The sequence below is a fragment of the Limulus polyphemus genome, unplaced genomic scaffold, assembly GCF_000517525.1.
Source record: "Limulus polyphemus unplaced genomic scaffold, Limulus_polyphemus-2.1.2 Scaffold294, whole genome shotgun sequence".
In the NCBI taxonomy this organism is placed as follows: Eukaryota; Metazoa; Arthropoda; class Merostomata; order Xiphosura; family Limulidae; genus Limulus; species Limulus polyphemus.
Window position 1 is genome coordinate 325,137 of NW_013665904.1, and position 11,005 is coordinate 336,141.

At 31.5% G+C, this 11,005-nt stretch overlaps 1 protein-coding gene across 2 annotated transcripts in view; it reads right to left on the reverse strand.

The window, feature by feature from the left end:
* Nucleotides 1-11,005, reverse strand: part of LOC106457121 (potassium voltage-gated channel protein Shaw-like) — a 165,785-nt gene that overhangs the window by 56,678 nt on the left and 98,102 nt on the right. The window contains exon 3 of one of the 2 annotated variants that reach the window (XM_022382932.1): nt 560-629. The exons of the other annotated variant lie outside the window; for it this stretch is intronic. The gene's annotated coding sequence lies outside the window, so the exon portion shown is untranslated. The remainder of the gene's footprint in view (nt 1-559; nt 630-11,005) is intronic. 2 annotated transcript variants of the gene reach the window in all.

Consider the following 11,005-nt stretch of genomic DNA (forward strand, 5'->3'; position numbering starts at 1 on the left):
AGGGGGAAACTTTTGCCTACAAGTGACGGCCCCCCCAAAAAATATTTTCAATGGAACACCCATAATAAAATGATCATAAGGTATATTTGTGGCAACGAACCTGTCTACTGCCACAGCCTTATTTTTTCCATGTGTATTGAATAGTATATAGGTTCATTTGTGCAATTTTGCTTGTAGGGGTAATTTCTTTTCGTAATTGACATCCTTTTTTTAATGAGAGCTTCATTATTAAACGACTTCAGTCTTCAGCATAATGTTTATCATTATGCCATATGATAAATGATAAAATACAAGTAAAAAGAATATTGAAAATAGAAAAATATTTCGTGTTTCTATTTCCCAACATTTCTTTATTCCTATAATTTTTCTGAAAAGTATACATTTACAAATTCACCATTATAATTGATTATTGTTTAATTATACAATAATTGAGAAGTAATAACTTATGGACGTTCTATTACGCAATATCAAATGTATGCTTTATTACACTGAATATGTGATAATTTCATTCTGTTACCAACACATTAATTATCGTTACATTATTTAAGTAAAAAAATACCTTTATAAGACAGAAACTGCTGTTATTCCACGAAAAACATGTTTCAAGCCTCGAAGTGTTCAATTTTCCACTGAAAAGAAAAGCAAACGTGCATTTGCTCTCACGGCCTTTAGTAAAAAGCTTCATATAACGATATTACCATAAAAAATATTGATTTCTTTTATACATTTTCTGTTTACCATATATGGATTACGGATAGTACGTTTTTAATTTGGCAACTTAACTACTTCACACTTTAAATAAATGGCATATTTTGGAACACTCATTAGAAGAATGGTCATATTTTGGAACACTCATTAGAAGAATGGTCATATTTTGGAACACTCATTAGAAGAATGGTTATATTTTGGAACACTCATTAGAAGAATGGTCATATTTTATGAATTGAAGTTTTGATTAAATTAAAATTTTTCCGATTTTGATTTGTGAGTAGGTGAAACTTTAGAATCTTGGATTAATTTGATGAATACATTTATTTTGTATTAAGTGTAAGGTCACTTTCACTTTGTTGTTTTTAGTGCAAAGCTACACAATAGCCCATCTGCACTTTGTCCACAGCGAGGAATCGAAACCTGAATTTTAGCATTGGAAGTTCATAAACTTACCGCTGACACATCAGGGGAGTTTTATTTTAGAGATGTAGATATAAACGTGAAACCTTATAAAGATACAAATATGGTATTAATGGTTGATGTTTTTTTCTACTCTTGAATATTACATGCAGGCGTAGGAAAATCCAATCATAAAATTAAGTTTAATCAACTGAAACAGACATTAAAAGGATGGTGAAAATGGACGACAACTGCCTTACAAAGATATCAGATCTCTACTTAAAGGATTGCAATAATGAAGACTAAAAGCTAAAAGCGCGGGCGTGTTCAGCGGGGCATCACAGCTCAACTTTGACCCCTGGATCCGCAGCCTTAAACGCTAGTCGTTAAGCTACACCAAGCCCGTTTATTGGCGAATTATTAACAAGATTAAAAGAGATTTTCTGGCCATTTTTGTGGTTTCAACATTTGTGTGATAAGACAAACACAATACATGTAATTAAGAAACTAAAAAAATTCCCATCTTATAGATCCTTGTTCTTTCATTATAAGAATGTACATGTTCCGGAAATATGCATAAGAATATTTTGGGAAAAACCTTAACACACACAAATCGTTTCTGTGCTTGTTTGTTTATTTACACGGTTTGGTTTGAATTTCGCTCAAAGCTACGCGAGGGTTATCTGCGCTAGCCTCCCCAATTTAGCAGTGTAAGCTAGTCATCACCACCCACCGCCAACTCTTGAACTACTCTTTTACTAACGAATAGTGGGATTGACCTCAACATTCTAACGCCCTCACGGCTTAAAGGGCGAGCATGTTTGGTGGGACGGAGATTCAAACTCGCGATCCTCAGGTTGTGAGTCAAGCGCCTTAACCACTTGGCCTTGCCAGGCCTTATTTACACGGTATTAATAAATTCTTATCAGAAACGAACTAAGCGTGGAAAACTGAACCAAAAAAACAGTAAATTATAAACTAATGAAGCCAATTTTATGTAACAAAGTGAGAAAAAGTATACAATGTCATAACTTAAGAGCTTTAAAATATATGATACCGTTAGAGAATTAACTACATTTTTTCTATATATTACTTAGAAATCTGCTGTTGAGCTTTAACTTGGTGTTGTGACTGTAAACGTTGGATATTTAACTCCCATAAACCAGTCTACAGTCAGCATGTACAAGGTATATGTTTAACCTTCAAATACCGATGTTTTACATCTCATGGAGTAGATGTGGACATGTATTACTGACCTTTTATTAAATATAACTTTAACCAGCTTGACGGATACTTCCATGTTTGACATTGAACGTTTTACTCAAAACGTATGTATGTCATTCAAACCAAGTTAAAATTAGAACTTGTGGAACCACTAAACGCGTGAACGTTCACCGTGATAAAAAAAAACGGAGCAATAAGTGGTGAAAAAATAAAATAAACGTCAGCGAAACTAAATTTTGTGGAACGTAACTTCAACTTGACACAATGAATATGAAAAAAGTTACGAATGTTCCTTGAATAATATTTACACATTTGCTTTCAAAGGAGAAAATGTGTTATTAATCTCGATTAATTTTATTCAAACATTGGAATACTTATATATTTCGATATTCATTATCCTTCATTTTTAAAATCCCATGCTTTCCTCTAGCTTTTGCTATAGTCACTGAAGTGATTGAGTGAATAAGCTATAATTAAACAAGCTTTTGTGTTGTATCGACCGAAGACTCGGTGGGTACAGCAAACAGAGTGTAGTCGTAGAGTTTCTGTAGCCGACTCCTGCATATACAGGAAGGAAAACAGTGGAACGAAAGCACATCAACGCTAGAGAAACGTTTCGGTCTGTGTATTGTAAGAAAGCTACCGAGAACTTAGAGAATCATTATAATAGTATTTATACTGTTAGTAAAATATTTAAGTCAGCCAGATTCATGCTGTAAAACTAACGTAGTTCCATTTTCAACTATTGGATTATCATTAATTCCTTTTTAAATTGTGTGTGCATCTTTTAATTTTTTTTTACACCTTATATTTTGTTGTAGGTGTTTAATGTCGAAACTCTAACATATCGTAACATTTCTTGTCGATCATTTGATATACTGTTACACAAAATCCTTTTCTATATATACACATTTTTGTTGATAACGATTTTTTTACATCCCATTCTTTTGTAAAAGATTTAATTGCTAAACTATCATGACAACCTACACTTTTTGTATATGAAATCTATTCAATCTAACAGCCAGAAGAATGGGCCAAGTTTAAAATCTTTACCGCGTTATCTTTCTAGATTTTAATTGGTTTTTCGTCAGCAGCAATGGGTATGGTACCAGCACCAAACCTATATTTGTATTTTAGAATTTTCATACAAAGGGTTACAGAAACTGTTTGCTCCAAGCCGTCCTTAATTTTAAGTTGATAGAGTAGAGAATAGGCGGTTAATAAGGCACTTCTTTCAATGGAAAGCAAACCCTAAATATTCGGATTTATAATTTGAGCAGGCTAACCTCTAGACCACGCCCGGCCTGCCCCAGATCTAAAGAATTACACGAAAAAAAAAAGGCGTATAATCTTGCGTGACAAATGTTATTTAGCCACTAGCAACTAGACTGTTATGATGAAGACAGATGTAAAAATATGTTATCCAGTCTCATCTCGTACCATTTTCTGTATAAGGAAAACGTTGCGGATAATGGTGCAGTGATAATAATAATAAGTTGGTTAATGAAACATCTTGGTCTCAGGCTATTATCACTTTCTAATACCCATTCAATTGTGCAGAGTTTCATAATATAGAAAGAAATCAAAACATTCGAATGAGGCGAAGTGAGTCACAGTAAGTAAATATTACATAAATTGAAGAACACACGAAAAGTGAGTATATCACATACACATAGAGAACATCAGATTGTTTCCATAAACGCTATTTGGTCACAACCTTCTATTATTACGTGAAAGCGTTACCATAGCAACTTCAATCGAATGGTTGCTATGGAGTAGGAGTAGTGATGTCAGGAAAAATTCAGGACTTCATTAGTGTAATAGCTTTGTAGAGGTTTAAAACAAGAATCATGGTTTTTTCATGAGTGTTTTTTATACTCTATTACGAAAACAAGCATCATCTTACAACTGCTCCGAATCTTCATGTATTCAACGTAACAAATGAAAAACAACAAACTAGACAAGATAAGAAAGTACGACAAGGTGAACACCGAAACTACCATTTATTGCTCAAAAAGGAGGGTGCGAGTCGGTCTGGTGGTAGAGCTCTGAATTTCGGAACCATTTCTTTCATTATGAGCTGTAAGTGCGTTACAAGAGTGACAGTCAATCCATTAGTATGGATAGTGGACGCAGCAGATCGGCTACCTTTTTTCTAGTCAATAGTTTGCAATAAGGACGGTGACGGCTTATTGTATTTATAACAAACCTTACAGGTTTGCCTCAAATATAAAATACAAATCTGAGTATTTGCTCAAAAGTAAAATTATATGTTTTTTATTAAAAATAATTTAAAATATTTGTTGAAAGAAATTTTACGTTCTCTGGGATCAAACCATAACAATATAATAATTGAGAAACAAATAATCACATTTTTAATCCTAATACGTTAATCTGAGTATTTTCTCAAAAGTAAAATTATATGTTTTTATTAAAAATAATTTGAAATATTTGTTGAAAAGAAATTTTACGTTCTCTGGGATCAAACCATAACAATATAATAATTGACAAATTATAATCACATGGTTAATGTTTAGTCCAAATACCTTAAACTGAATATTTTTATTCAGTTGCGTATTATGGGAGTTTGGTCAAAATTTTGACCACATAATTACTATCTCTTACAGCGATTTCAAGTATTTTATCGGTATTTTCAGATTTTGTAATGTTGTAACTGCATTTGTTTTTTTAGCTATGTAAACTTGTTATTGAGATGGGAGTGGCTTATTTGTTAGCCTGCTCGGGCTGTGAGTCTGATAATTCTTGGCCCATTGCCGCTCAAATACGCTCCGCACTTTGATAGTGGTGGTACAATTTTCACTATTCGACCAGACGGCTATGCGCCGATAGACCATTGTGTAACATCAAAAACTTTTTCTTATAAGAATTAAGCAATCTCAAATGCAGCACACAACGAGATGGAAAAGTGAGAGGAGTTAACTTTTGTTAACTGATCATATATATACTCATTTCTATAACTGATCATATACTCATTTCTAATAACATAGTACCTATTTTTGCAATGCTCTGGATGAAATGTTTTAGAACCCTTAACGACATTATGTGTCATATGCACTTCCACGTGCATTAAAACATTTCATAACGATATTCTGATTTATTCAGGATCAAATAAATCTGACAAAAATGACATTTTCCCCCTTTCCCCCCTGCAATACCCCCAAAAAGGAGTCTTAAATTTAGTTCAGTGCCATTTTAATAAGTTCATTCCCAGAGAGGACGATAAGCTACTACAGTGTATAACCCTTAAAGTGACGTCAGTGTCCCAAGCATTATTTTACCTAATGCTACATACATCAGCTGAAACTGGCATCTAACGACAACAACTCTAGAGCTCATCTGATAACTATACATACGTACGAGACTACAAACCAAACAGCTGTTTTTGCCAGTGTAATTAAGGAATATTAAATTGTTACGAACGTTGCTTTAATCTAGACTAACATGAAGGACTTAACTCTGTACTTTCAATAAATACAAAAATCAAGAGAAATATATATATATTTTGAGGTTGAGTATTCTTAAATTCTAATATCCTTTCCGTGTAATGGTGTATATATATCCCTTCCGTGTAATAGTGTATATATATATATATATCATTTCCGTGTAATGGTGTATATATATCCTTTCCGTGTAATGGTGTGTATATATCCTTTCCGTGTAATGGTGTATATATATCATTTCCGTGTAATGATGTATATAAAAATATCCTTTCCATGCAATGATGTATAAATATCCTTTCCGTGTAGTGATGTATATATATGTATACATACATATATATCATTTCCGTGTAATGATGTATATACAGTATATCCTTTCTGTGTAATGATGTATATATATCCTTTCCGTGTAATGATGTATATACAGTATATCCTTTCCGTGTGATGATGTATATATATCCTTTTCGTGTAATGATATTTGTATTAACATAAAAACTAACTTTGCTTTTATTTCCTTCTTTAATTTCATTAAAAATTTTTTAAGCAGATTACTTTTTTTTTCCGAAAAGAATAAATCCGAACTTCGTAACTCATCTACTTATGTAAGTAACATACTCTCTCATGTATACGTAGAATTAAATTCCTGTTTTAAGTATCTTCAGGCTGTCTTTTTATGTATAAATGACATTATTCTTTATATTATGTGCATGTGGAAATAATTCCTCTTCAATATATTTCTAGAAGTAATTACTACTATTTATTATTCTTATGTTACACACATATATTAAGGATAAAATCATGCACATGAGGGTTAATTCTCTCTCTTTTGCAAATGCATGTTAAATCCCGTCTTTATGCACTTTCGGTTAATACATGTTTTAAAAGTAAGTGGAGTTAATTTAATTTTAATGTGAAGTTAATTAATGTGTTATTTATATTTAGAGTTAATTTCTGTTTTAAGTATATGGAGAAAATACTCCTGTTTTAGACATATGCAAGGTTAGTTTTCTTAGTTAGTTATAGGTATGGTTAGTTCTTTCTTACGTATAGCCGGACATTTCCCATTTTATGTACAGAGGAGTTTAATATAATCTTATTGAAACTGTTAATTCTTAGCTTATATATGTTACACTTTAATAGTTTGTTATTTGTATCTTCTTAAGTTATTTATAAGGTAGGTGTGGTGTATTTTTTCAGATTAGTTTCATTTTATGTATATGTGATGTTAATTATGTATATGTAAGTTTCTGTCTTAGGTTTATTTACTTCAACGATTTCAACTGATAGATTAAATTGTTCTGATGTAGTGAGTAAAATTCTATATAAACCCATTTATCGGTTCAAGTTGGATCATGTTAGAAAAAGGTTTGTTCCTCTTTACGGAGAGTTTGCCTTGGGCAAGTCACAATTTCCGACTAAGTGCTATAAAGAAAAATGTAGCTCTTCACACTTTCAATTTCAATTTTTTGGTTGGAAAAGTAACCACTTCACTCGTATTTTTGTTTAATGAAATATAGGTTCGAGTGTCTACTCGGTGTTTTTTTGCTTTTGCTTATTTTTTCGCTTCAATGTATATACCAAAACAAAAACATCAAAATTATTTTGTTATCTTGTTACTAATTTGTTATACTTTAAGTTATTGATGTATGTCGTAAGTGTTAATAACCTGTCTCTAAACTATTTGACCAAGAACTCAATAGAGCATACACGTGTATAGTCTGAAAGTATCTTGAGAAATAGTTGAATATTGTTCTAACGTGGTTAATTGAGTATGGACTACGATTAGATGTTCCGTTACTAGAACAAATTAAGACTTACAGGTAGAGAATCTATGAACTTAGATATTTTTTATAAGATGTTAGAAAAGGTACTTGCCCGTTCAGTATGCGCTTCATAGTGAGTGGCTTTGGCCAGACGTATTCTCTCATAGACGTAAATCTAATAGAAAAATCGAACCAATTTTTTAGCAGTATTTTTCACAAGCCACGGCTTTTCCATTATCGAGTGGGTTATTTAATAGTAATAACAAACATTTACAGTCCGATTACTTCTTAAAACTAGAAGAGGTTTTTTTTTTATTGGTGTGTAAACGATCCAATGATAGGCAGGTTCATGAGACAACTACTAGAAAGCCTTGACTACTTTGACATATAGATTGAGTCAAAACGGAAACGGTAGAAACTGTTCGTAGAACGGTTGATAGAAAGAACCAAATATAACTTATATACTCAATAAATACACTTATGCGCGTTTTAAACCGTGGATAATAGTCAAAAACATTTATATATCATATACAATTCAAACATGGATGACTTAGTTTTTGTTTACTCTCGTGTCTTTTTACCATACTTTATAAACAAAGAACATACTAGTTCAACATACACATACTAGTGCAACATACATATACTAGTTCAACATACACATACTAGTTCAACATACACATACTAGTGCAACATACATATACTAGTGCAACATACATATACTAGTTCAACATACATATACTAGTTCAACATACATATACTAGTGCAACATACTTCTCAACTTACTTCTCTCATTTTCTCATTCTATCTCTCTCTCTCTATTTCATGTATTGTAGTCGATTTTGGATATTCAAGAGTTAGGATGAAATGTTTTAATGAAGTACAGGCTCAATGCCCAAAAGTCAATATCAAAGTCGGTATTCAAGTAGTACCTTATTGAAATACATAAAACATTTGAATATTTTTGACACCAGTTTCAGGACTCAACAGAAACAATATGGCGGAAGTTTACATTTTGTCCTAAGAGGGTACTGCTGTGCACAAAAAATATTTTTGCTTCTGAAAATACGATTGTCACAAAAAGTAATTTGAACACATTCGATTAATGTAAAATAATTTCACGTAGAATATAATTTTATTTAAATATTTTAAATTCCTTGAGTAGTATGTCTTAAAACAAAGACCCAAAATGTAATATACTACTTGAAAAAGGTAAAAAATAAACAAAAAACGCTGGACTTTTTTCATCATTTAACATATTTCAAAATCCACAGTTTTGAGTGTAAGAACTAGTTTTTAACAGAATCACATTTCATTTAATACTACCTAACGTATCAGAATGTCCAAGAAAGATATTATCTATGTTTTCGTATTATATTTTAATTAGTTATTTAAGTTTTATTTTAGGGAAAATAAAAAGTACTTTTTGCATAAACAAGGTTAACAGCAAGATTCGTTTTATGCAATTAAAAACATACAAAAACACAAATAAATATAAATAAACATGACTAAGACAAGTACAACAATAGAGCGGTTCTTCATAATGATTATCATGACCCAAAGGTATCTCCACATGAACTAATATTCGCGTTTATGCATTACAGAATATGTATTAAAATAAAAAAGCCATATCGATGAAAATACTTCTTAAATAGTCCAAATTACCCTTTTGTATCATATTCACATTACTATATCGCTTTGTCTCATTATGTTCACATAGGTTTCTTGATATATTCACACTACTATATCGCTTTGCCTCAGTATGTTCACATAGGTTTCTTGATATTTTCACACTACTATATCGCTTTGCCTCATTATGTTCACATAGGTTTCTTGATATATTCACACTACTATATCGCTTTGCCTCATTACGTTCACATAGATTTCTTGATATATTCACACTACTGTATCGCTTTGCCTCATTATGTTCACACAGGTTTATTGATATATTCACACTACTATATCGCTTTGCCTCATTATGTTCACATACGTTTCTTGATATATTCACACTACTATATCGCTTTGCCTCATTATGTTCACATAGATTTCTTGATATATTCACACTACTATATCGCTTTGCCTCATTATGTTCACACAGGTTTCTTGATATATTCACACTACTATATCGCCTTGCCTCATTATATTCACATAGGTTTCTTGATATATTCACACTACTATATCGCTTTGCCTCATTATGTTCACATAGGTTTCTTGATATATTCACACTACTATATCGCCTTGCCTCATTATGTTCACATAGGTTTCTTGATATATTCACATTACTATATTGCTTTGCCTCATTATGTCCACATAGGTTTCTTGATCTTCGAACCCCTGTATTTTAATTCCTCCTGAACTTATATTATTAAGATATTTTTACACATTATGAAATGCTGTATGCATATGTTTTTCTGTTTAAAAAAACAATTCAAATACTCAAGACCGTGGATTTGGCTTTACGGTAAACGGTAAGGAAATTCCAGAGTTTTTTTTTATTATTTTACAGTAGCAGATTCCTTTTGTTTTCAGAAATAATGCTGCAAAATGTAAAAATTTTCTAATAGAATTATAATAAACATGAAGAGTATTGTAGGTAGTGAGGTCAAACATTATAAAATGACTTTATTTAGCTATCTTATTTGTTTTGTACGTAACAACATCTCCTCCAGATACAATGTAAACGCCCTTCATTATATTTATGTTTATCCAGTTGGTCTGTAATTAATGTTAAATAATTATGTTTTATCTATGTATTTCACTAAGGTAATATTCAAATGTTAACTCTAATACTGACTTTTGGTAACTGATTTTGTCAGACCTACTTTTCATTCTCATGTTTAAGTTACCAAATAACTAATCTCAGCCAGAAAAATGTTTCTGCTACTATGGAAATAGTGATTACCAGGTAGGAGCATTAAAAAAAAAAATCAACAAAGACAAACCAGAAAATATGCAGAGACTTACTGGACATAATCAGCAAACAAACCCAGACTAATCAGAAAAAAAATATACATGCAATTCTTACTCAACAAATAACCAGTAAAGGCCAGAACATGCTAGCTGCAGCTAGAAATTGATATTAGTAGAAACATCAGAAAAAAAAATAACCCTACCCAAAACACATCATCAATAATCAGGAATAATAATATATGTAAATAATGTCCAAACTGTTTACAAATTTCGAATAATCGCTTCTTAAAATATTGAAAAGTTGTAGCAATTAAATCATAATGAATTGAAATTATAATATTTTAAAATTACGCCGGATGTCTTGCAATTCTTATTACCCTAGCTGGAAATCGCCACCTGGTGAACACTATTTATTAATCAATATATATATACATATGGAAACACATTCGATAATTAGTTTGATTTACATTGTTCTGAATTTCGCGCAAAGCTACACGAGGGCTATCTGCGCTAACCATCCCTAATTTAGTAGTGAAAGACCAA